Below are 27,993 nucleotides of genomic sequence, written 5' to 3'. Positions count from 1 at the left end.
TTCTTTCTTTCATACAAACTATAATGTTAAAACATCTTTGGCATAGTAAGACTTAAGGACCATTCCACAAAAGAAAGGCCACAATAACTAACTGGCACTACCATCACAGCTTGTGACTTACAGAAAGTATAGAAGATAGTTGTTCTTCCTGAGTAAATTACATGGGCAATATCTTACAGAAATTAGAAGGTATTTAAACATAAATCACTTAGTCAACTAACAAATTACGCCTACTTTAGATTTTGAGATTTTCAGGCCTGCCAAAGCTATTGTCAGCAAAATCAGCCTGAAGCCACTGCAAGACTTGGGCTCTTACTGTGTAGCAGGAAGTGGATCTGGAACCCCCGGATAAGCTTTATCCTTCTCTGTCAGTCTCTAGAATAGCCATTCAACATGCCAGATCAGAGAACAATTACAATTAAATACATAGTATGTGTGTTTTACGCTGTCTTTCCTATCATCCTCACAGACAAACTGGTAAAATATGGTCTACAAAACCAGACAGTGAGATGCACTGGCTGAAATGTCAGTGTGAATGGGCTGTAGCAATCAGTGGCACAAAGTCTACCTGAAGGCCAGCCACCAGCTATCCTAGGAGTCAATCCCCGATCCAGTGTTGTTCAACAAGTTCATTAACAGTCTGCATGGTGGGGCAGAGTCCACCCTCAGCATGTCTGCAGATAGCACCAAACTGGCAATAGTGTCCATCAGAGGCCATGTGGCCATCCAGAGGGACTCCAACAGGCTGGACAAAGGGGCTGACATGAACCTCCTAAAGTTCAACCATGAGAAACATGAAGTTCTGCACCTGGGAACAGACAACCCCATGTACTATTACAGGCTGGGGGCTGACCAGCAGGAATACAGCTTTGCAGTAAAAGGTCCTGGTGGACAAGGTGATCCTTCAGCTTCCAGTCAGCACAGGTGAGGATACATCTGGAGCACTGTGTCCAATTCTGGTCAATCTAGTATAAAAGAGACATGGACATACAGGCACTAGTCTAGAAATGGGCTACAAAGATGATTGAGGGATGACGGCATCCTTCATATCAGAGGAGCTGGGAGTTTTTACAGGTTGAAGAGCTTGCCAAGAAGGGGATGGAACCTAACCAATACATATAAATATCAGGCTGATTGGTGTGGAGTGAAAATGAGAGTGACAGACTTTTCTCAGCAATGCCCATTGACAAAACAAGACGCAATGGGTATGAATTGAATAACAAGAATTTCTGTCTGAACAAAGGAAAACGCTTATTATGACGCTGGTCAAACACTGGAAAAGGCTGCCCAGATAACCTGCGGAGTCTTTATCCACGGAGGCATCAATGGCACAAAACCCGACTGAACACAGTAGTGGGCAACCTGATATAGCTGACTCTACTTATACCGGTGGGGTTATATTACATGATCTTCAAAGGTTCCTTCCCAACTCAATCATCCTGTATTAATCTCACAAGGATAAACTGGAAGAAGCAGTCAATGAAAAAAAAAAGTATCAGTAAGCACATTTTTTCACCAAAAAGAAACAAAACTAGGAAACACTTTTTAATTAACATTCTCATAACTGTCATGTAATAAAAGATATGACATATAGGAGTAACTTCTATGGGAATAACTAGGTTCTTTAAAATCAAGTATCACAGAAAGTTCTTCTGAAAGGAATATTCTAAATTGACATGCTTAAAAAAATAATAGTTTTTTGATCGAAATATATCAACACTATTTCTATACAAATGTCAGCAAGCAAGCAGAAAGCAAAAGCTATTTTAAGTTAGGATAAAAAATATGCATTAAAATCCACCAAAAATCCTTAATCCTTTCTATAATGAGATTGAGATTCTTAGTACCATGCAATCCAGCTCCTTAACTTGGGTTCAGGGTATGACACGCTTGTGAAAGAATTAAAACCAACTGAATTTAACCAGTCTGAATAAAAACAATCCATGGAAATCCAAAGAACATAGCTTAGAAGTCCACTTTAAATCAACAGTGCTCAACTGCAAACTAGCTTTCATTTTTTTTTTTCCCTCTTTAAATTGACTGCTGCAAGTATGTAAGGCTGACTTGATAAGTTTTCAAGTTCCTTTTCTCCACTTCTGAAAATATCCAGCTCTAGGGCTTGTGAAAAGGTTCAAGGAGTAAAGAACTCTATTAAAGGTAACTGACTTGTAAAGCAAAGTCATTACTGGCGCTCCAGAATCAAAACCAGTTTCAAAGCAACAAGCACTGTTGTTGTGGATAAAACACTGGACTACAGCCATCTTCAATACCTGAACAGATATAAAAGTGCAGTTTTCATACGGAGCTGACTCAACTAGGATAGGGTACAGGGAGGAATCACAGATGACCAATGGTTTTCTGCTTCTAGAAGAAAAGGCTATGGCTTCCTGGAAAGCTGTAAATGAAGGTACGTATAGTCGTGCATCACTGATGCTGGATTATGTATGCATGTTAACCAACCTCACAGAACAAAAAGTTCAACTCTATTCAATAATCAGTGATATAACCTTCTAAATACCTGTTAACAAAGACATGAGGAGTAACACATTTGCTGCAACAGGTTTGATACACAACCCATATCCCAGTCTGCCTTTCCTGTCTACCTCTCTTTTCTACCTCACTCCATGTTAGTATAATCTTCAATCTAGTCTTTCACTTCTGCTTATTGGGCAATAGTTCACATAAATCCTTCTCCTGTTCCAGTCTTCCAGTTACTTACCTGATCTAGATCCTTGTCAGCCCATCCCCAGACTTCAGAGGATTCTTCCCTCTCCTGGCTATATGTCCCCCAACTGCACCTAGAGATGCCACATTTCTCTGCACACTGGCTTGCTTCAGCTGACTTAACTCCATCTCAACTCCTTTTCTCCTCAGTTTACCTACTTCTCCTCAAGTTTTCTCCTAATCTCATCTTCTCAGTCCCCTATGTTCTTCACAGCAAAGCAATACCACAACCCTGACATGGAAGGCCTAACCATCAACACTAAACAATTTTTCAACATTATAAGCTACAGATCTCAAAGTTATTGTGGGAAATATGAGAAAGCCTTAAGTGTACAAGGCTGACCACCATCCTGTAGTTCAGAAGTGTACCTTGGAGCTCTTTCTACTTCACATCTACACACCTATGCACGAATTAATTTTTAGTTTCACTGAAGGTGCTTTTAATGAAACAGAATAAAAGAGAAGGGGGAATTATCAGATTCTAAAGTAAAGAATAATTAGAGAGAGAGGAAAATGAAAGAGAGAGTGGCAGAAGAAATTGAATATGAATTTACTTACACTACCTTGGCAGATTATACCACCTTTCTTGGATGAAATAAAACATCCTTCCCCCAGACAAAAGAAAATACAGTAGACTTGGTCAGGGGTGAAGGGAAATTCAGTACATTTTAATCCATACTGCAACATGGAAATTATTAAACTTGAAGAAATTGAACCAGAAGATGGAAAACAAACAAACAAACAAAAATATCAATTACTATGAGAGCAGTTAAGCAAAGACAACTACAACTAGCACTGAAGCAAAAGTAAAGTCATAGTGTTTCAAAAACAGTCTTAGTATTTCAACATGGGAAACTGGCACAAAATATGGGAAAGAACCTATGGAATCTGCTGAAGCAGGGCTGAAGAGATACTACTCATCTAGAGTAAGATCAGAGAGCCATAAAAATAAATGGATAATTCTGCAAATCAAATCAACAGAAGTATCTTTTTTAAAAAAAAAATTCTGTTTTTACGTCAAATACTTCAGGATTTTCTGCCCCTAGCTTCCAGTTTATCAGCTGGAAAGACCAGATGTATGGGGTGACTACATGATCACAGCTACTATGCTGCACTTAAAATAACAAATAGCAATAATAAAAAGCAATTGAGTATTTGAGCAATTTGAGCAATTGGGTATTGAGTAATTTCAACTTCTGTCCATTATAGATCTGCTTGCAGCACTGTCACTGTCTTCAGGTGCATCATGTTAAAGAAAGATGTATTTGAACTGTAGGCAGAAGGACAAAGGGCTACTGGTATCATAGAATCACAGAATATCTCAAGTTGGGAGGGATCCATAAAGATCATCCAATCCAACTCTTTCCTCCTCACAGAAAGACTTAAAACAAGAGCATAAGAGTAAGAGTATCATCCAGATGCTCCCTGAACTCTCAACAGTCTTGGTGCCATAACTGCTTCCCTAGGGATCCTGTTACAGTGACAGACCACCCGCTCAGTGAGGAACCCTTCCTTAATGTCCAGTCTGAACTTCCCCTGACACAGCTCAATGTGTCCTATTCCTGGTCATCAAGAAGAGATCATCACCTGCCCCTCCAGTACCCCTCTTGAGAAAGTTGTAGACTGCAATGAGGACACACCTCAGCCTTTTCTTCTCCAAGCTGAACCTTACAAGCTCTTAATTTTCCATGTACATAACAAGAGAAATACAGCCCAGATTGTTCTGCCTAGCAATGTAAAGTCTAAAAGTAAATATGATTGTTCTCTATCAATAAACATAAGTATAAACCAATCACAGGGAAATAACTAAGAATTAAGCTACTGAATGATACTAAATAAGAATAAATAAGCATATGAAGGCCATGAGTAATTTAGGCTGGAAATTAGATATTTTTTAAACAAGTCAGAAAAAAAAATTACGATTAACACTATACCCCAAGAAGAATAATTGTATTATCATATGGATTGAAAGACATTTTTTACAGGTCTGCAACAGAAAGCAAATGTACAGCTACTAAAAAAAAAATCACTTTTATACTAGGGTGAAAGAGATAAAAGCAAAACAAATCTCCTATAATTTACACTGGCCCTCTACTGTTAATCTATTCCTATGCCAATGACAAAAAAAAAAAAAACAAAAACCAAGAAAGGTTTCACAAATCTTAAGTTCAATATACGCATTTCTCTATAGGCCACTTACAATATCCAAAGGGCGTGTCAGAAGCAAACTTTTTTAAAAGTTTAAGCCTTGATTAGCCCTACACACAAGGTACCACGACAACGACAGAAGATTTTACAACACATTAAACTTTTTTGCAACATTCTTCTTCTGTAGAGATTTATGCAGTAAATATTGTATTAGTAGACTAGGACCATGAATGTATAACAGCACAGGTTAAAACATCAGAGCAGGAGTAAGAACAGCACACCTGATAAACAAAGAGATCAAGTGGAGTCATAAAATCCAAGAAAGAATACTGATAACAGAAAGGAACTGGTAGGCACTGGTGCAGAATGAAACTGTACCACAGACATGGAATTACAAACACGCAATATGACATAACATAACCCTCAGCATTCTTTGTCAAAAGGGAACATAAACATAGCAAAGATAATCCAACATCATTACCAGTCGAGAATAACCCAAAAGACATGATGAGGACCTCATAGCCAGCATCTTTTGCTTCCCTTGTCACTGCAAATAATCCTGGCCAGACTGACGGGATACCCATCTGCCCTCATCTTCATAAATGAAGGACTGCAAAAGCATGAGTATTAAAGGATGAAAGAAATCTACGATATAAATACAAGTTACTGAAATTGGTTTTGTTCAAATTAAAAGTCATGTTTCCTTCTATCCAGCGATCCATTGTGAGCTGCTGCACTTTAAATTCTTTCACTTTATCTGGTCACACATCCTGTTCGGCTGTTGCAGAAATGCAGTATCTTAAAACAAACAATTTGGCTTGTGATACATGTTCCATAAAATGTAGGAAGTTCATCGCTGCAGGAACAGGATAAGAACACTTATTGGGTTTGGTTTTGGCAAAATGTAATTCTTATCTTTGCATAAAATGGTGGATTTTTCCAATTGAGTATTTTGATAAACAAACCCATAATACATTGACAAGTGGAGGGAGAGTGAGAAAACCCCTTCCTATAAAAAAATACAGTTAGAAGTTCACAGTGCAAGGAGTGCTATTAAAACAGAACTCTTTCACCTAATGACTGTGAAGTATCTTTCTTGGACTGAGGTCAGGCGGCTTGCTTCTATTAACTAAGTCAGAAAAGCTCTTCACGCATAATCTGTATGTATCATTTTAAAAGCTACCTTGACATTTCATTCACATTCTCTAGTAGAGATGAAAAAGAGACTCTAGGCTACTGGTGTTCCTCAAAAATACAATAATAACAACAATATCAACTACAAGTATAGCTGAAAAACACTAAATTTCAAAATTCAACACTAACCATGAATTTTGCTTCCCATTTACAAGTACACTACTTTTCTTTGCTCATATGGTCACAAGTTATATCTCAATCTTAACTTCACCCTATGCCTCCAAATGTTTATGATAATCTCAATATACAAAGCACTCCACACTTTCATTCACACATACTTCTAATAGCAAAATTACAAAACTGCTTTAAAATATTTGTTTTAACATAAATTATAAAATAATCATAAAAGGTAGGAGATACTGAACAAAAATATTTTTCAAGTAAAGTTTTTAGATCTTTCATTAGGAACACGTTGATTCATTATTTCAAAAATACTCCTAGTTTGATTCAGCACCTCTGGACAACACATAAGTAACATCCTGTTCTCTTTATGTTGGCCAGCAGAAAGAAACTGAATCTGAATACAGGTTAAGACTGACAGGACATTAAAAAAGACCCCTCCGCTTACCACAAAGAAATGAAGGAGGCTATTGATGTATGTTGTAAATCCTAACTATGTTTCAGCAGTCCAAACCATTTAAGCATTCCAATTTTATACGTTCTCACCGCCTGACAACAACAACAAAAAAGGAAATTAAAGAAAAAGAGCAATATTAAGCAGAGGAAGGAAAGCTACCATGCACTGTCCTAGATATCAAATGTCTCAATGGTTTCATCTTCTTCCAAACTACAGTTTTATGTAGTCAAAAAAATACTTAGTTCTGCCCCAGGAAAACACCTCGTATTTATTTTATTGATTCAAGTACTGCAGTTTGAAAAAAAAAAAAAAAACAACTTCAATGAGGCTCACTAGTTGGAGAATGTCCAATGTTTCTTTCTGTCACTTTTAACATTAGACTGAACTATGAAGCCTCAAGTAGAGTTTTTTTTTTTTTTTTTTTAATTCTTTGTTAGACTTCAACTATACAAACTGTCAGTCTAGACCAGACTGGTAAATCATTCTAGCAACAATCTGCTCAGAGCTGTATCAGCTATCGTTCTCAAGATACAAGACTGCTAATAGGACAAACTGCCACACAGAATACAGCAGATACGGCACAAACTACTGCATAAAGTGTTTAATACTAATCATTATAAATTGTTTCCAGATATAAACCAAAAATATTTTCTCTAGCTTGCTTGATTTATTACACTTCTCAAATCTTTGTTTATACTAATAACTGTAATATTGGATAGTACTATTGTAGGTATAAGCATTCTAAGAGATTTATTTCTCTCAAACACCACCAGTGATGGTCATAGCCAATTAAATGATAAACAGAAGACCAGGTAGTTATAAAATTACTTTTAAATATAGTCTTATTTTCACTATACGTGCCATTGCTCCTGAGTATGCAAAATGGATACTTCTGTCTATCTGTAAAATGAGGACTGCAGAGTCTTGGCTCCCTTTGAGCCATGACTACATGTAAAATGGATGCAATATGCTGAGAACAATTTTGCCTTCAATATGTATGCATTTTACAACACAGTTCCTTAGGACTCACATGTAAGGAATCAAGAAGAAAACGCCTCTTGAGCTGAACATTTTGTGGCATCAGACACACGCAGGGAAATAACTTTCAGAAGAGCAGATTCAATCACATCCTGTTTTATTTGACACTCGGCAGCCTGGAGATTATCTCACTTGACAAGGAAACAGATAAAGCAACAAAATGGTGGGTCTGTATTCTGGATCAGATCTCTGAGATTATTTTGAGCCTGCTTGCACAGACCTATGCCTTCATTTGCTAAAGGAAGAGCAGGGTACTCCATATCCGCTTTTGGCTACTTGTTAGCTCTTACCTCTTACGGGGTAACCTTTTTTACCAGCACTGCTGCTGATATTACCACATCAAAGAAACTAGCTGAGGAGGTGAGGATTAAATTCAATTTGCTTTCGTTTTTTTTCTGCAAGCACTAGTTGGCAAAAATACATCAATCTTCTACTAAATTTATTTTAAAAACTATCTCCTGATTTCAGATCTACAGTACAGAATAGATAATTAAGAGCCCAACATACAAAGCATCTTTAAAAATTAAGTTTGGTTAAGATTTTGGGATTGAACTATAATCTTCTGAAGGCTAGATTTATTACCAATGCTTTTAATGCCAGAATATTGGTAAAGACACAGAATGAGTACCCCAAATCAAAAACGAGACAAAGGGTCTTACTCATATCAAGTGACATACCACGAAAAGACTTGCGATACTAAAATGCCTGTCTTCTTATAAGAAAAATTCAATTTCCATGCCAAACAAACATTTAGTCTTTAATAAGCAGCTTAAAAAATATAATTAACGCCAGAAAATTATCCTTTTTTTTTTTTATTGGAACGTGTAAGAACTCTCGTCCACAAGCCTACAGCAGGCAATCAGAAAATAATATATGATAAAACATACCAACTTGTCAACGCTGGTACCTCCGTGTTGGTGCTCCAGACAACAGTCTGAGAACCTACAGTGGTTTCACCATTCCAGAAGGGCTTGGGACCCACCCATGCGCGCACGCACTCTCACAAGCACAGCCATCCATCGGCTGGCGAGTGAATAATTGTCTGGCATGATCAAAAACACGTGCAAATCAAAACTATGAGGGACCGACACATACGACATACACCTTTCAAAACTCATACTAAAGATCTAATATAGGAAATTTTAAAGAATTAACAGAATGTTCAGCGGAGGCTTAAAAAACCCCAAACAACAAAAAACGCCACTCCCAGGGACTAACGGGAGCCATTCCACCGCGGATCGAAAACAGCGGGAAGTCGAGACTAACAGAACGTAGACACCCGAGCGGTCGGCCGGGGCGGCCACCTGGAAAAGCAGAAATGACGATCTGGACCGAGCAGCGCCCAACTCCGCGGCGGCTCGGGCTCCGCAGCCTCCAGCCATCTTCCCCGCAGCGCCGCGGGGCCGGGACGCCACTGCTCCGCTGCCCCCGCCCGGCCAGGCCCGTCCCAGCGCCCACGGAAACTCGGGCGGGCGGCGCGCCCGGCCCGGGGAGCGCCGGGACCCCGAGCGACCGCCCCGTCCCTCGGCCCGGGGCCGCGGCGCAGCCGGCAGGGAGCGGCCGCGGCCTCCGCGCGTCCCCGGGCGAGCGCCGCGCCCGCGGGGGCTGTCCGGCTCCTCCGCGCGGAGCGGGCGCCGTGACCGGGGCCGATCTGCAGCGGCTCCCGCTCCCGCTCCCTCCCCCTCCCGCAGCCCTTCGCTAACGCGCGGCTCGCAGAACTCACGAAGAGCGCGAGCCGCCGCCTCCAAGCCGACCTGTTCCAGCGCTGCTGGCGGCTACGCTGCGGGGTACCGCACTCCCGCCCCCAGACCCCCTTCCTGCCGCCGCGCCCGCCCCGCGCCCGCCCCGCCGAGGCCGCCGGACCGCCCTCCGCCCCGCCCCCGGGGCTGTGGGCGAGGCGCCTGGCGCCTGCCACCGCTTTCCTCCGAGGCGGGGTGGGGAGTGCTTCCTCGGTCTCGGTTCGAGGCGGGGGCACGGGGAGGGTCCGGACGGGCGGGCGGGAACAGCAGCCCTTTCCCTGTGAGTGCGCGGGGAGGCCGCGGAATGGTGAGCGGTGGGAAGTGAAGGGAAGACGCGCTCTGCTAAATCTCCTCTGGGGCGGGAGGGGGCGCGAAGCTGGCGCGCGAGTGCCTGGTCGGCGCTTGCTCCTCGCACAAATCACACACAGGCTTTTGCTAAGGCTGGAACGTTTGCCCCGTCTACAGCGGAGGGAATTTCAGTGGTGGAGGAGTGACAGCTCGTGGGAAAATCCCAGGAGTGCCTCGCTCGGGATAATGGGGAGCTAGAGGAACACAGCCTCCGAGAGCTGTGTGCCGAGAGTAGCGCAGGCAGAATTACTGGCTGTGAAGGATGCAAATAAGACGTGCTGATTGTTGGGAGCTTGTTGAACTACAGTGTACTTGAGTAAAATCATGATCTCAATGGAATTCGTAACATACAATAGGACCATGAAGCTTGGGCATGTCTCACAACGATCTTATTGCCATATACCCACGACATGTGAACATTGCTCAGCATCACTGGCTGAAAGGTTTATGCAGGCATAGAAAGTGTTCTAAATGTTCCTTTTTCATAAAAGAGCACTTATTGCAATGGTTTTGTGGGAAGTAAAACAGTGCCGAGTTTTCTTTGGCTTGCAAATCCTGCCTTTATATCTCCTGCATTAGGTCCCAGTTCAGCAGGGACTTCAAGCATTTGGAAATCAGATCCATGCTAGAGGAACTAAGTTTAGAACTTTGACGTGGAAGATTTCTTTGGTCAGTGGTTATGATCACATGGTAATGTACTTGGGCTTCCTTGTATGCAGGAATAAACTTAATCTAATGTCCCAAGCTCTTGAATTGTGGCAAACTGGAGGATTTTTGTTACCCATGTCTAAGCCATGCTGGCAATCATCACCTGCCATTTCTAGATGTGTAAGAAAGTATTGTTTGAATGTGTCCAAAAAGCTTTTGACTCATGCAGTCCTTTTGTTTATAGGTCCATAACACAATAATATCGTTACTGGCTAACAATTAAAATAAATATTAAATCATAAAGGTCAGTAGCATATATCTTGAAATATAGGTAGATAAATACATTGATTGATTGATTGATTGATTGATTTCAGGCTTTGAGCTCTTTGTTTTGAGCACTTCTTACTCTATTTTCGTCACAGTTACATATTTTCTTTTTTTCTTTCTTTTAGGCAAAACAAAATCACACCCTTCACTTTATTTCTAGCAGATATAAAAGCACAGATTGCCTTAGACACTGGAGAGCTATGCGGAGATTTTACTTTGCAAATGGAGCAGCATGCTGGCAGTATAAAGGACTGAAGACTTTGAAGAGCTCTTTTGAGGATAGAAGTCAGCTCATGGTCTCCTTCAGACTGCAATCTTATTCATTGTTCTTTCCATGTTTTTTTTTTTTAAACACTTACCAAGATGAATTTCAATTTAAGAAAGACTCCCAGTTATCTGGATATACATTATATAGATAGGTAACACAGCTACAGTTAATGCACTTTTTATACCTCAATATAATGCAAAATACTACAAAAAATACCTTTACATTGGAGGCTTAAATTATCCAGACAAACAGAAATATTCCACAAATCCAGTTACCTCACTAGCACCTTAACAAAACTTTAACTACTGTGTGCAATAAATAGTCTCTGCAGATGGCAGATGAGGTAAGCTTTTGGGGCATTGCTGTTTATATAGTGCAGAAGATTTTAATCTCTAGCTCTACCAGACCATTACTTAGAAAATAAAATAATAAATCATATCAATGTTTTGAAAATAAATTGTTCATAACACTGTATTACCTGGAGTGATGCCATATTTTACATACCATTGAGAATGGCTTCTAGTAAGACATAGTTTCAGAACAGAAAATATTTGTTGTTGTATCTATCTTATCTATTTGTATGTTTCTATATTTCACTAGCCTTTGGATCTTAAAGCATAAGAGAAATCTGACATGGTTGAACATATTTATGAGTGATTAATGATACCTCAGTGCAGGTAATTGAGTTAGTTGTCATTAACCTAAATGTGCCAGCTCAAATAACAATCACTGGATAATTATCTACATTTCTCCTGAGGGGTTTTTTAGGTGTCTTTAAATAACCTTGCTGTTGCCCCTTTGCTTCTTGGATGTCTATGTAGGTCTTAACTGAAAGGTTGGGTTTTTTCTATGTACTAACCATTTTTTAATTAGTTTTGAGAAAATACTTGCCAGATGTCTATGGTAACAATGAAAGGAGATATGCTAAAACTGTTAAGTGGGTTTAAATGAGACCTTAGACCCCATCTTTGAATTTCCCCCTAATAATTAGGTGTAGGAAAACAGTGATTTAACATTCATTGCTTGTACTTAATTGTATTAAGCAGTGACTGGTGGTAGTTCCCACCTCACCCCTAAATTCTGCCCTATTTTCTGAGAGACCTGATGACTAAGCTGTGGAAATGGTTTCTAATGGGATACACTCTAAAAGGTTAATTTTTCCTAGTGTGAAATATAGAAAGAGAATTAACAGTAAACTTTATATTATTTTGAGAAAGTCTGGCAGTAGTCTTTTCTGCTTCTTGGAGGGGTTGCGCTGCTGCTACATTCTAAGTATGTAACAGGTACTTCCCTTACTCAGTTTTAAGGTAAAACTTCAAAATAGTCCCAGATTTCAGAAAAGTAACTGCAGACATGCTGAAAAGAAGGGAGGTCAAATGGGGCTTTTTGTTACAAAAACCTTGAAAGAAGAATAGTTACTGACAGAGGAGATAGAAGATAAAAAGAGAAGAGTAGTGATACCAAATTATCCTTTGCATACACTCCATAATTGACTATAGATATAAATGATTTGTTTGCCAGGAACAAGACAAAATCTGCCACCAAGGTATACCGAACAGGCAATTGTTTAACTGACTTCTCAAGGCCATTTATTCTATGATAACATTGCTTTCTAAGGTAACTGCAGCCAGGTACACTTGAACAGAGAGGCATTTCTTGAAGCCAGACCAAATCATGCTGTGACAGCTGTGAGTAAAGAAGCAGATTTATGTTTTAAAGTGTGGGAAACAAGAACTGAAAAATAACCAGTTGAAAAAGTGGCAACATTTAGCCATGATTTGTCTAAGGGTAAGTTTTCCAGTGTCGTACCAGGCTTAGAGTACTTTTTTATGGGTCAAGTCATGCCTTCATGCCTCTTTAAAATCCAGATACCTGGATTTGCTATAGGCTAACTCATGATGGGTTCCTTCCAAGCTAATTGTTACACACAGAAAATGAAAACTATAATAAAATTTCATATTCTGCACAAAGATGTAGCCTTAGAATGAAAGGAAGATTATTAAGCCACAAATATATAACACAACCAAGAGTATGTGCCACAACAAGCAGTGTGTTGCAGGATAGATGCCAGCTCTTGCTTTGCTTCACTCAGTAAAATCAATCATCTGTTAAAAATTAATACAAAAGAATGAAATCATGACATTGTAAGAGAGACAGTGAAAGAAATAAAATGTTTCGATTAAGTATTCACTTCGTACTATAGGTTTATTACCAAGTATTTATTTACTAACTAACTGAGCAATGTAACAAAGATAAGGCATTTTTTACTCTATTCCTACCATGGTCCACAGACTCTGGTAAACTCTCCATTTCTCTAAGACTAAAAATCTTTAAAGATAATCAGTTGTGGATATAGAACAAATTAGATCTTCCAACTCACCATAGTATAACACCTTTATTGAACTGCCAGTCAATATGACCCTGGATTTTAGGACCATGAACTTCCAGTAGTTCGAGGAGTTAGTGAATGGGACCCGCTGTGAAATTGCCCTCAGGGATATTAAAGCAGAACAGAGCTGGCACTTGTCTTAGAGCACAAGAGTTTTTGACTCGTATCTGTAAGAAATCAGGCAGGGAAGGCAGGAGACAAGTGTGGCTGAGTGAAGACCTTCTAGTCAACCCAAAATGTAAGCAGGAAATGCATGGGCAGTGGAACCAAGGACTCATATCCTGGAAGGAAAATAAGGACACTGCATGGATGTGCATAGTTGTGATCAGGGAAACTATTTGGCAAAGAATGTGAAGTACAATAAGGGGACTTCTACAGGTATGTTGGTCAGAAAGGAAGGTTAAAGAAAATGTACTTATGGATGAAAAATTGGATATGAACTGGCAATATGTGCTTTCAGCCAAGAAAACCAGACATATTCTGGTATGCATAAAAATCAGCATGGCTGTCAGGGCAAGGGCAGGTGATTCTGCCTCTCTACTCTATGCTTCTGAGATCCTACATGGAGTACATAGTCTAGCTCTGGGGTCGGCAGTACAAGAAAGACATGACCTTAACTATGAGTGGGTCTAGAGGAGGGCCACGAGAAATGGTCAAGAGGGTTGAAACACCTCTCCTATGAAGAGAGGCTGAGAGACCTGGGGTTGTTTAGCCTGGAGGAAAAAAGGCCCCAGGGAGACCTAATTGCAACCTTTCAATATGTAAAAGGAGCTTATAAGAGAGGCAAACGAGACCTGTGGTGACAGGACAAGGGGCAATCATTTTAAACTGGAAGACTTGATTCAGATCAGATATAAGGAAGAAGTTTTTTATGATGAATATGGTGAGGCGCTGGAACAAGGTGCCCTGAGAAATTGTGGATGCAACATCACTAGAAGTGTTCAACATGAAGTCAGATGGGTCTTTGAGCAGCCTGGTCTAGGGAAAGATGTCCCTAGACCCCCATGACAGGGGTAGGTGGACTAGATGATATTCGAAGGTACCTTCCAACCAAACCCATTTTGTTATTTTGTGATTCCATGATTCTATGATTCAATTATTTTAAGAATATTTATTTGTCTTCTAGAGAGCAAAAGAGTCACTAGGAATCGTGAGAAAGCAGAATTCTCAAACTATTTCCCTTTTCCAGAATAAAGGAGCCAGGATCCCACCAACATGAAATGTTCAAGGATGATGTGCAAGTTGCTGTTTTTTTGAAAAGACAGCAACCAGTTCAGACATCCACTTTCACTTTGACATCTTACAAAGGAACCCATCTTTTGCCTGTGGTCTCTAAAGAAAGATATCTAACCATTTTTTTCAGACATTTACAGCATTCTCTCTAAACAGATCCTTAGAAATGCAGTTAGTCCTTAAAACAGGAACACATCTTTCCCATTCTTGTAATATATTTACTCATTCTCTGGTTCACTTCCTTTATATCTCATCAATACTTGCTTGCAAGATTAAAAAACAGCAGGAAAAAGTGCTGAAGTCTGGCAGATGGCCTTCAGGTTAATTATTAGCAGAAGTCATTGCCCCTCAAATGAACAATGATCACCTGCAGAGAATGATAGCAAGCCGTTGAGTGATTTTAGAGTATGTTTGGGATGTAACTCCACAGGAGCCACCGAAACCAGCTTTTTCCTGGCTCACATGCAGAAAACTGACTGGTATGCGAGCCTGCTTGAGATTCCCTCATGCATGACGTGCTCGTTTCTGTAGCCCATGAACCCAGGTTTCCAGAAACAGAATCCTTTCTCTTGATCCTGCAACAGATCAGGTAACAACGTACAAGACTAAGTTTTACCTTGTGAGAGCCACCTAAATTGCTTTTCAGCTATTTTAATTTCTAACATTGTGGTAGATATAGCCATTTATATTATGTGTCTAGAGTTCTCTAGAGGTAAACAGAAAGATTTCATTCCATTACGAAATCCATTTTAACACTATTGTAACCTTAAACCTGTTTATAAATTGCCTTTTTGTATGGGGAAATGTTGGACTAAATCTTAACAAAAATGCATTTATTGCTTTTAGTGCCTGTTGTTGTCAGAGGTGCTTGATAGTTTTTCAACTACAATCAAACTGAGGTTTGAGTTTTGATTTTTTTTTTTTAATGACATTAAATCAAGATACCTAACCCTTGTGAAATACCTGTCCTTGTCTTGTAGGTATCAATATTTTTCCCTCTGTTTTTTTCAGTCCTCTTGGAAATAATAATGTTGTAAGATTTGCTCTCAATCAACCTTCCTTACAGTTTATAAATGGAAAAATTATATCCAATTCACTAGCGGATTAAATACCTGCTGTATTGTGTGATTCTCATGGCAATGAAGACCTGAAACATATATCCAAACATAACTGTCATTTGAAGTACCACATTACTTCAATTGCATGAATTTCCTTTGGCATTCGATGAAAGTTCCTAAAAGTTAATGAGCAATGCAAGTGTGGGAATGTTTCAGTAGTGCTTTTATACTAAATATTCTGTGCATTCAGAGCATATGTTTGTATAAATGCTTGTAATAAATTCCTCAGCCTCTGTGTCAAGATGGTATTTGCTTGCATTTGAATAAAACCACATCTTCAGTCAAAGCAAGGCAGCAGAGACTTCTATATTTCCATCAGGGCAGCTACTCATTATGGATGTGAAGTTCAAGCAGGAGCCACAGTTGTGCAAGTTTAGGTAGACTGCTGCTGACAGGCTATAATTGACTGAACCATTATAAAAACTAACAGCAAAATCTTGTCTTTTTTTCGAAGGCTAGTAAGTAATACTTGTCACCAACTTATTAAATCTCTTCCATGTCATGAACTGTTTTAGGAGAAACCTAGATGCTTCCTCCACTGCCAGGCAAGTCAGTCCTCCTTTGCCGGTTGTATAGTGTTTTTACTGAGGTTTTGGAAAGTGTGCCCAGGGATGTTTCCACCATGATTCTGGACTGCTCTGGATGTAGAAGGTACAGCGATACTTACTCAGACCCCTCAGGAAAACAGTAGAGGAGACCCATAACCTTGACTGCAAAGTAAGTGAAACATACAGTGGATCAGTAGAATTATGTGTGCTTAAGCAGATTCTTTGGATCTTACGGAAGCAAGTGAGGAGGAGAAGAAAATACTGCTGTTATGCTATTTTTCTTGCATTCAGGAGCTGATAGTTAAGTAGAGGTTTAGTGAAACACCTAAGTAGCATCAGTTATCAGTGGTCAAGTGATGCTTTAGCCATAATCTCCAGGTAGGAGGTCCCTCAGGAAGTAATCTTACCACTAAATACGGCAACAGCACCCCAGCATGCATGTTGGATAGAAAGTTGTGTAATAATTTATTAACTAAAGAAAAAAAATTAAGTAAAAATATACACTATCCTTTTGAGAAGATTCCAGTCTCTAGATTGTTAGGTTTAAAGATGGGCCTTCAGCTCTGATTCTGGCATATAAACTTTGGAAAACTGAAACGTTCAATATGTCTACCTTTCTGTTCTCCTTTCCTCGTATTACCTATAGGTGAAATTTAGAAGATTTCTCTATCAGAATGTAGAGGTTTCAAGTCACCATTTCATTACAGACTTTTTAGGACACCTAACTCTTTCCCACATCATATATGGAGCCCAGCAAGCTAACCCTAACTAATCTTAAGTTTATAATTCCATTAAGTGCTGCACTTAACTGCTAGGTCTTGTCCTAAACCTGTATAATGTTGCATTTATACAAGTTATTTTCCCTTATTTTCCCTTATGTAAACTTTCCTTCATACCACAGATATAGTCATAGTTTTAGGAGAGAAAATATTAGTTCTATTAAACCACAGTTTCTAATAGCAGACCTCTTGTTTGGGGTGGCAGAGTGACAAAATACTAACACAGTCAGTTTCTTTGTGAACTTTATACCATAGATCATAAAATGAAGTAGCTACATTTGCATTAAACTCTACTAACTGCAGAGGTGGGGTTGCATAATTCAGACAACCTACCATTAAACTCTTCATTTTAACTACAGGGGAGAGGGCAGTGTGAAATACATCGTAGAAAGTTATTCTATTCATAGCTGCGAATTAGTGTGTCTATTAGTATGCCCTTTGTGTAAGAAATAAAAAAAAAAAAAAAGTGTTAAAAGAGAGGTGTTGCCTGTAGTATACAATGTAGTCTTCAATGATTAAGAAAGCAAATACTCATCTTCTGAAGCAGCAGTCCTATTGATAAAATTGCTAACTGATTTCTCAAAAAACCCTCAACCTAAACAAGACAAAAACAGATGAAACACCATGAGAACTGAGAAACAGCTTTAACATTTTGGCAAATTCTCTGAAAACATATTTGAAGACTTCCAAGCTATCCCTAATGGGTGCTCACTTATTTTTTCACTAAGGTTTGGGAAGCAAAAATCTCCTGAGGAACTTGTGTCTGAGTTTTCTGTTTTATTATACTGAATTTTTCTTAAAGTGAAAGAAACAATTCTGTTAACACATTGCAAGGACTTGAAATAAGCCTGATCTCACTCCCTGAAAACACATAAGCATTGCATTTGACATATAGAAATCCTGACTTATTCCTGCCCGTGAGCTTTCCTTAATAAAGACTCTTAAAACAGAGAAAGTTTGTGAAAATACAGATTATTTCAGTGCTCTGAATGCAAATGAAAAGACATGATTTTGCAGATAACATGCTATCAGTTCCATGTCTTTGTCTCCTGAGCTGCACTACTCATTCATTGCAACACTGTGAGCATTATGTTTTTAAAGAGAAGTATGAAGAAGTATAAAGTCTCTTATTTGTTCATGTACCATAGCCAAGTCCTTTCATGAAAGTAAATTGAAAACTCTGTGTCATGGTTTAGCCTTCATCTGGCCAATTTTGGCTGGTAAAACCGAGCAGTAAAAGCTCCCAGTTTCCTCCCCCCTATGACTATGGAAAGGGGAAAGGGAAATGAGGAGAAAAACACTTGTGGGTTGGGAATTAAAACTGCAGTTTTAATAAATAATAGTAGTAATAGTAGTAATAATAAAGTAGTAAAATATGTACATATATATGAGATCACGCCCTCACCCCTCAATGACTGTATGTCACCACAAACACTGCAGAGCAGACACAAGGGTCCACAAGGGAGTGGGTCCACAGCTAGGAAGGTGCTGGGCTCAGAAACTGGATTTAGGAAAGCACAGATCTGGGATCAGGGGTAAACAGAGAGACGAGGTCCTCACTGGATGTCGGCCATTAAAGAAGAGAGCAAGATCCTCATGATATTTCAGTTTTATATCGAGTATGACATATTTAGAATGGAATATTCTCTTGATCAGTTTGTGGACACCTATCCTGTGCCCCCCTCCCTGCAGGTGTGACTTCCCATCTTTGACTTACGGCATTCCACCAACTCAAGGATGACCTTGGTTAGTATAGGAATAAGTATGAGCGTTGGCCTTTCTGCATACCACTGTCCCGTGCTATCAATTCTAGAGAGAACCGTGTCTGAAAAACATGCAATTAACTTTCAGAAAATTAAGTTACTTCAGCGAGACTTAGATAAAATCACAAAACTGATTCTGCTTTAGCTCAGCCCACAACAATCTCCTAATTACATAACATTAATAGACTAATGAGAATGGCCAGGTTTTTCTAAAGCTTAGAAGGAGCTGAAAGGTGTCTGAGGCCAGCTCAGGCTTCCATTACTGGGATATCCAGAGTCAGCTACTCTTAGCTGGAACAAACTGTCCTGAATGAATACATCACTAGGACAGGGGGATTCACTATTACAGACTGGATCAAACCTGTTAACAATGTATCTAAAATGCATATGCCCACCATCTCTCAGTTATTGCTGTGAATTTAATGCTGGAGAATTTAATTCTAGAATCCTACTACAAAATTCTATGTGAATCTAAGTGGTTGCACTGCTGTGCTATGCTGAATTTCGATTGTAATTTTTACTTTCTCTGGAAATCACCTAGACAGATTTCTTCAAGCATCCCTCTAAAATCATGAAATCATGGGATGAAGATAGTCTATAAAAATAGAATGTCAAGTTTGAAATGCATTTTAAACCATGTTCTTTGTTTTGGTTTTTTATAATTTGTAACTGAGATATTGAGCAGAAAGTCCTAATGTTATGTATATCCTACAGATTCTTCTATCAGTTCAGCCTGTTCGACACCAAGTAGTATAAAGATAACCAAATTATTAGCAGGAACAGTAATTCCTCAGTAAAAGCTTAATGTCTTGGTTGTGAATCCTTTAATTATGTAGAATCACAGAGTGTAAGAGAGCCCAGAAAGCCACCTGTTCCATTATACTCTCTCAGAGGGGTTACTATGCCTAATATGAATTCTTTTTCATTTAAATTCTTTGGAAGATTATAACCAGTATAGTTTCGTAAGTAGTGTTCAAACATCATGCTTTAATGCTCTTAATTAGACAAAAATTTACAACTGATATAGCGAACTGAAGACATTTAAGATAATCCGTACAGAAACTGGCAAATTCTGTTGTTCTTAATAGATGTACATTACAATCTGTCAGAGGATTATATGACCTGTGATAGGTAAAGAAAGAAAAACAAATATGAAATTTGAATACTCACAAGTAGCACTGGCAGAGGCCCAGTTAAACAAAACTATAATTTTCAGTTCGATGTACTGGCTTCTCAGTGAAGGGGAAAAAAGCAAACTAAATATCCCTAGAATAAATATGCGAACCTCAAATGTTGCAGGACAGAAGTGTCTGGATTATTTGTTGTGCATTCTTCATTTCGCCTGTGATCACTTAGACTGGAGGCCTTTCTCCAGTGCCATGGTTGCCAGTGGTCAATCTTCTTATATCAAATGTATGGGAAATTGTACACAAAGCTAAGCTCCTAGATCAAAAATCAAGGATCAGTTCCAGGTTTCTTAATGTGCAGATTGCCATAGAAACATAAAACAATGAAAGGTTAAGATTATTTAAATACTTTAATTATGTGATGAAATCCCTAGCAAAATGCCATAATAAGTGGTAAAATCTCAAAATCACACAATTTTTTAAGAGGAAAAGAGGATAGTTCTGCCATTATCTTTGTCACTGGGGTAAAATGAATCTTTTGGGAATATTTTGTAACAACTTCTTATTTTCCAAGAAGTTTTCTTTGTAAATATAATTTTTCTATCTCTTCTTTCTTTACCCTCAGTCTGAGGTCCCACTCTGAGATAATCTAGGAGCCATATAGGAAAATTTCAGGCAGCTTCATTAGCTAGTTAAAACTTTATTTATTGATAGATTTTAATTTATAAGAGAAAAGAATGAGTGAAACATATTTTGTCAACCTTGTCACACTGACAGGCTGTCAAGCCCGGGAACCACAAGCTACACACTCGTGTTCAGGCCTTCTTTTCACCTGCAGAGTCAAAAGAAGGTGGTTTATCTGTGTGGCGATCCGGAGGCCAACAAGGTCGTTTTCGGGGCAAAAAAATCAAACCCAAAATTTATTCTGGCTTCGACCAAAATAAACAGATCAAAATACTTGGGTTCACAGCCGAGATGTGGGGGTGCAACTTCCCAAAGCTGCAGAAAACGGATTTCAATCTGTTCAGATCACAGTCTGATCCCTGGAACAGCCAAGGTCACTCGGATTTGATCCAACAGACACCGATGCCAGTCAAGACAACACAATAACGTAAAGGATACACACAGAGAGAGACAGAGAGAAGGGAGAGTCCTTACATCCATGGGTGGCAGCAGTTCCTCAGAGCACGTGGTCGCTGCGGCTTCTCCCAGGCTGCGTGGTCCTGGCTGGTCCCATTGAAGCAATGGGCACATGCGCCGCGTGGCTCCTTGCGAGTTTGGGCCACTCCGAGCACTCTCAGCAGGTGTGGGGGTGTCTTACCACGTGTGCAGAAACTCCTTTGGGAGTGTCTGCCCTGGGCAATCCGGTGGGTGTGAGGAGGCGAAGGAGGCAGCGCCTACTGCTGCAACCCCTCACCCCCCCAGCAGCCGCTCAGGACCCTGAGCTTGGCCAGATAGGGGGAGCGAGGGGCCGCCGTGCTTACTCCTGCATCTCCCTTCGCCACAGGGGAGGCCCTCAGAAGATATCCTAAGATCGGTCTTTGGGGAAAGGCTGCTGCTGCACCCGGCACCACAAAACAAGGGCACAAATGGGCAGCCTTCAGACAAAATGTTTAAGGCAAACAAACTTTGCTAGAAGGAAAGTCGGACTTTACACAGGTTGAAATACTGATACAGTTTCTCATAGACAATTGTAGGAAGTCAGAGGCTTGACTGCCTGAAAAAAAGAAAGACTTAAAAAATTGCCAGGTTGCAGTATCTGAGAGGGACAGAAATAGATAGTAACTTTTGTTAGGGGAAAGAAATGAGCTGAAGCATCTCCTTCTGCCTTGACTGCGGCTTGTTCCAAAGGCCCTGAAGTTTGGTGCTATTAGCTAAAGTATATCTAGCAACTATCAGAATGTTAAAATAGCCATTATCACTTTCCTTCAAAATAAATTACTTGGAGAAAAAAAAATCCCTTTTGGAAAATTGCTGTGGCTTTAATACAAACCTATTGATAATTCCATTAATATTTTTGGTTGACAATGTACCATTAAAAGGCAACATTAAAACATGTTTCATTTATTTATTTAATTTAGTTTGCTATTTTTTAATTTTTTTATATATCTCGGGCTAAAAGAATGTAGCTGTATTTTATATTGGTGTAGAACTGCAGTGCTGAAGCCTGAACACTATATATACTACTACATATATACTTTCCCTTTATTTCAGTCATTTGAGATGGCAAATGAGGCAGCAAGACAACCTTTTGCAAGTTTTTACTTAAGCTAGGACATCCTGGAAATCATATACCATGTTTCTAAAAGCGAGTTATCTATATTTGTTTATTGATGATTCAGAGGACAAGGATCCCGTGTTTATATCTGATGGCTGATACCGTATGAGAAAAACGGGGAAGAAAGGTTGGCTTTGTGCCAGTAAACAATGCCAAATAAGGACATGTAATGCTATCCCTAAAGACTCTCATGATGAACTCTGAGGTGGGAAGGATAAAACACTAATGATTTTTTAAAATTTAGTGGATTGTTCATGTTTTAGTTCAGACATGGGATGAGTTTTACCATGAGTTTTACCCATGAGTTTTACCTTTTTCTTTCTGAGTTTCCTGCCTATCCCGCCAGGGAGAAAGGAGTGATGAGCAGTTGTGTCATACTTAGTTGCTGGCTGGTGCTAACCATGGGAGAGACTGGAGGCCAACTCCTAGAATTTCAGGTCAGGCATACAGGAAGTCCACGGCTCAATACACTCTAACTGAAAAAAATATATTGGCAGCATATGAAGGGATTCAAACTGCTTCAGAAGTGGTTGGTACTGAAGCATAGCTCCTCTTAGCACCTTGACTACCGGTGCTGGGCTGGATGTTCAAAGGGAGAGTCCCCTCTACACGTTATGCAATCGATGATATTTGGAACAAGTGGGTTGGACTGATCACCCAGCAGGGTTCAACAGGCAGACTCAGACTCCCAGGAACTTTGATCACAAACTGGCCAGAAGGCAAGGATTTAAAAATATCTACATAGAAGGAGGTGATGCAAGCTGAAAAGGCCCCACTGTGTCATAAACTACAAGGAAAGGAGAAGCAAGATGCCCTATTCACTGATGAGTCCTGTCGCATTGTGGAGAAGCATTGGAAGTGGAAGGCTGCTGTCTGGGGGTTTGTAAAACAAGTCTCTCAAACTGCTGAAGAAAGTGAGTCAAGTAAATTGGCAGAGCTGAAAGCTACTCAGCTAAAACCTCTGTGGCATGAGACAATGGTTGAAATATCAGTATTGGGAAGTCTTGTATATTGATCATGTCGTACTCCCACAAACCCACCAGGGCATGCTTCATGTACTCAAAATGGCAGAAGCAACCACTAGGTGGCTGAAAATACATCCTGTGCCCCATGCAGCTGCCTGAAATACTATCCTGGGCCTTGCAATGCAAGTCTTATGGTTACATAGCACTCCAGAAAGAATTAAGTCAGACAACAGCAATCATTTCTGAAAAAAAACTCACATACATTTGGGCCAAAGCACATGGTGTTAAGTGGGTATACCACATGTCCTATCATGCACCAGTCTCTGGAAAATTGAATGATAAAATGGACTGCTAAAAATTACACCAAGGGTAATGGGTGTGGGACCTTTGAAACATGGATATACATGTTTAGCTAAAGTCATGTGTGTAGTTAACACTAGAGGATCTACCAGTTAAGCTGACCCTGCTGAATCTAAACTTCCACGTGCCCATAATGCACACGAAAAATATGTTAAGGAAAACAGTCTGGGTTAGTCCTGTTTCAGGCAAAAGCAAACGTATCTGCAGGACTGCTTTTAGTCAAGGACCTAGATACACTTGGTGAGTGATGCAGAAAGATGAAGGATTTGATTTTGGGTGAGCATAGGCGATTAATAGAATTGTATAATGTTAACTGTTAAATAATCATACCACTGTATGTCAACACTACTAGAGTTGCTATATGCCATATCAAACTTATTACAGTCAGAGTCACCCTGATTAGTGAAGAATTTGCTTGATGAAACTGGAGCAAATTGCAGCAGTGATGGAACCAGAAACGGCTTCAGCAACTAGTGCCCAGCCACTTCTTTGTGATTGATATTTTCAGCCTGCAGATCATGGGCATGGCTTCTCCAGATACACTAGATGCAAGCTTCAGATGCATCATTCAATAATCTGACACCACACACATCATTTCTCCTGCCCTGAAAGACTGTTGTGACAGGTGGAGCCCAAAGTCATGGGTTAAATGAACTCAACAGACATTGTAGAAGGATGGCCTATAGACTAAGGGAATGATATCTGTGTGTGTGCATATATGGATTGATAAATACAAGGAAAGCTGGTGGTGATGAAATGTAGGACACGGGCATGATGTTTGTGGTGTAGAATAAGGGGTTGATACTATCTTGTGTTTAGCTGGGATAATTTTCTTCAACTTCTTATACTGGCCTGCCAATGAGAAGGTGGGGAGCGCACAAAAAGGTTTGAGGGAACACAGCCAGGACAGGTAATTCAAACTCATCAAAGGGGTGTTTGATATAGTACGATGCCATACTCAATATACAAACTGGGGGAGTTTGCCAGGAAGGGTGGGGATTTCTGCTTTGAAATGGGCTGGACATGAATTTCTAGGTGGTTAGCAATTATATTGTGCGTTACTCACTTTGTATATTCTTTCATTATTGTTGTTATTATTTTTCTCTTCCTTTGCTGTTCTACTAAACTGTCTCTACCTAGCCCATGAGTTTTACCTTTTTCTTTCTGAGTCTTCTCCACATCGCACCAGGGGAGAAAGAAGTGAAGAGTAGCTGCATCATACTTAGTTGATGGCTGGGTTTAAACCATGACAGTGCAAATTATTGTTAACTGGATTGTTTTTGGCAACGTAGCCTCATTTTCCCAACTGGCATTATATAACACTCATCAGTTAGTGTCAGGAACTATATGTGTGGTGGCAGCAGCTTCTGGAACATCAGTTGCCATATTTAGTTGCTGTTCAGTGTATGAAGGGTAGTCATCCACTGTTAGGGAATGGCAAGGCTGTGTTTTTATGTTGCAACAACATCCTCATTTGTACTAAGGTGTCTGCTATGAAGGGTTCTTGTCAACATGTGTAACTAATGAAAAATGTAATTTTTTTTCAGAAGTTTAGAGTTAAGAAATAACGATTAAGAACATTTAACGTTTCTGCAGTGCTCAAATCTTTCCTCTTAATGTTGTTTGTGCATCTGTGTTTACATTTTCTAAAAAGAGCTTGTAAGCACTTAAAGAAGGTCCCTGAAGGGTAGTAGTATAGACTTTTCTCCAAGACATCAAAAAACCTCATCAGTTTCTGTCAAAATGCAGAAGAAACAGAGGCAGGTTTTGGCAAGACTCTTGGGGCAAGTGTAGAACTTTTTCAGGTTCTGCACAGTAATCTCTTAATGAGTTGGCAAAAATAAGAAAATGCTCAGTCCTGGAGGATATTGTACAATATAACTGTTCATGTACTATGGACTTTGTGTACTATATCAACTCACCTTCCCTTCAAGTTTCTTCCTTTACTGTCTCCAGTGTTGCAAAGTGCTTCTTTTGGGGTAGAAGCAGGAAATATGATGGCATTCTCTCCGCCTCAAAGCCAGCTGCTTCTTGAACCGGAACAAAGAGTCAGCAGCAAAAAACCTACAGTGCAATAGCTAATTATATCTCTTTTAAAATAATCATCACTAAGCATGTACATTTGTTTGTCATGAAGATAAATGAAATACATTACCCCATTTTCTCCTAGTATTGCATATTCATCCCTTATTTGGTTTAATTTACAACCTGAATTGCTGCCATTTAGGAGGAAGACAGAGAGAGAGAGAGAATGAAGATGAGCCTGGAGACTGGAACAGTAATTTCTTAGCCCGTATTGCATATATTAACTGCATCAAAACTGAGCCTAATACAAGGCTGAAACATGAGCTGAGACCCTATATGACTGAGACACCATTAAGTTTGACATTTCTAGCACTGCATGGAGTCAGGGTTAATTTGTGACTTGATACTCTGATTGCATTGGTATGGGTTAAACAAGAGAAAGAACAGTTAAAAAGGAAGAGGTGGATTGCAGGCAGTTACTGCACATCAAATTGATCTACTTTTTCTTCAAGTGTAAGTGTGTAGAAATTTGCTAGAAGAAACACATTGTACCGGTGTATGTGGAAATAAAGAGATATTACACAACTTTTCAGAGGCAGACTTCCAGTCTTGTGAAATTCTTTATACCAGCTCCCCTCTAATTTACATTGCTCAGTTATTCTGTTTTATGTCTCTAGAGGACAGAGTTGTAGTTTTTCCTCTTCAAAAGAAGAATTCACACTTTCATCATACCCTTGTTATTTAACTTATTGTACTTACGATGTTTCAGTTGCTGGTTGTTTTCTGTGGCAGAAATGTACCTCTAACCTCTGTCTCAGCAGTTTATGAGTTTCTGTATGCTATTAGAGAAATTGAGCTCATGCCTTCTAGCCTCTTTTCCCATGATCATGGTTAGTTTCTATTAGTCTGCTTTCCTGCCTGAGTAGATCAGTAGTTTATTCCACAGGTCATATTTAAACAACTTTTCTTCACTTAAAAATGCTGTAGAAAAAACTGCTATCAAAAGCAACCACATCACCTTATACTGTCATAAACTTCTCCATGTAAGCTGAATCACTTTCCTTCACGATTCACTTCCATGCAGTTTTAGGATTCACTCAGCCTGACTGTTATGTTAGATATGGGTATTCATTTGTGGGCAGATTAAAATAATTTGTTTTTTCTTCTCCAGTTCACAAACATTTAAACATCCATCCTAACACATGCTGTTTGAACTGCTTTACAAGGGTAGACATTTGATTTGAAGATGGCTGGTAACTAGACAGAGACTCTGAATCCTTGAAAGCTGGTTTTCTTACACTACTCTGACTGTTACTGCGTTTCTGTGTTTTGTGTAGGATGTTACAACAAAGCAGAGAACCTGGAGGACTCAAGACATTTTGTAGGAAAAAACCCACTCCACACAATGACAATTTAAAGACATAAAGTTGGTGACTGACAAGGTATTCTACAAGATGTCTTCAAGAATGTCACTTGGTTTTAAAAAAGAAATAACAGAAATATTCCAGTTTTTCCTCTCAGAGGCAGAGCAATCCCAGAAACTTGTAAGGTACCATGGTCCCAAAAGGCACAAAATGGTTGATGAAGAAGAAAAGAAAGCATACCTTTTCTAAAAACATAAGCAAAAGACTTAACAATCAGAAAAGCATATTAAATACCAACTGAAATTGAAAACTAACAAGTTTTGAAGTTGACTTATAGCTGTGCTCATTGAGAAGACTCAGGGATTCAGAGACTCTCTAGCAGAACTCAATCATGCTTATTTTAGTCCAAAAGAAGCTTTGATACAGAGAGGAGAAATATTTGATCCAGTTTACTCTATTTTAAAGGCAGTGAATGACGAAAATGAACCTCTTTCATAAGAATGTGTGTCAGTGAAAATGCAAAGCAGCATGATCCTCTTGTCCTCTCAGTGTGTCTTCTGTGCATGCCATATACATACACACAGACACACACACCGACACACACGCACACACATATATAAGCTTTTTAAGAGCTTGGTGTTTGTACCATTTAAGCTCAGAGAAAATTGCTGTTACTTAGCTAATAAAAACAATAAAAAAACCTAGGTACTCTGGTTGTTATTATTACCTCTTAAGATGTATCAATTCTTATGTTCTGATTTTTTTTCCCTTCATTCTTTCAAAATTGTGGTTGCAGTTGCTGGGATTTTCTCTGCAGGACAATCAAGATGTCTGCATGTCAAGTACAGCAATGCAAATTCCTTGTAAGAGGAACGCAGATATCGGTCTGAATCTCTTTTGTCTGTCCCCTGTATAATCAAAACAGCAGGAAGAACAAGCAGGACTAGATTTATACAAGGTATTAATGATGCCATTGTTTTCTCTTCCCTACCTGCTGGTGCAATAGGTGTACTTGATTGCGTGTCAGCAGCAT

At 39.5% G+C, this 27,993-nt stretch overlaps 1 protein-coding gene and 1 long non-coding RNA gene across 9 annotated transcripts in view; one reads left to right on the top strand and one right to left on the bottom strand.

Annotated features, from left to right (window-relative positions):
* PAM (peptidylglycine alpha-amidating monooxygenase) overlaps nt 1-9,531 on the bottom strand; it is a 122,995-nt gene extending 113,464 nt beyond the window's left edge. For 4 of the 7 annotated variants that reach the window (XM_054053637.1, XM_054053643.1, XM_054053644.1 and 1 more), the window contains exon 1: nt 9,405-9,531. The gene's annotated coding sequence lies outside the window, so the exon portion shown is untranslated. Of the gene's footprint in view, nt 1-6,634; nt 6,736-7,673; nt 7,793-8,568; nt 8,675-9,404 lie in introns of those variants that run through there. The other 3 variants (XM_054053639.1, XM_054053640.1, XM_054053641.1) reach the window with 3 other exon arrangements.
* Nucleotides 9,532-9,622: 91 nt separating this feature from the next.
* Nucleotides 9,623-27,553, top strand: LOC128850319 (uncharacterized). 2 transcript variants are annotated; one of them, XR_008447628.1, is made up of 4 exons: nt 9,623-9,727; nt 10,869-15,222; nt 16,267-16,468; nt 26,934-27,553. It is a non-coding gene; the product is annotated as an uncharacterized LOC128850319 (long non-coding RNA). The 2 variants fall into 2 exon arrangements; XR_008447629.1 differs by lacking the exon at nt 16,267-16,468.
* Nucleotides 27,554-27,993: the final 440 nt, after the last annotated feature.

The sequence above is a fragment of the Cuculus canorus genome, chromosome Z, assembly GCF_017976375.1.
Source record: "Cuculus canorus isolate bCucCan1 chromosome Z, bCucCan1.pri, whole genome shotgun sequence".
NCBI classification, from domain to species: Eukaryota; Metazoa; Chordata; class Aves; order Cuculiformes; family Cuculidae; genus Cuculus; species Cuculus canorus.
The sequence above is the reverse complement of the archived record's forward strand: the minus strand, read 5'-3'. Positions and strand labels throughout refer to the sequence as shown.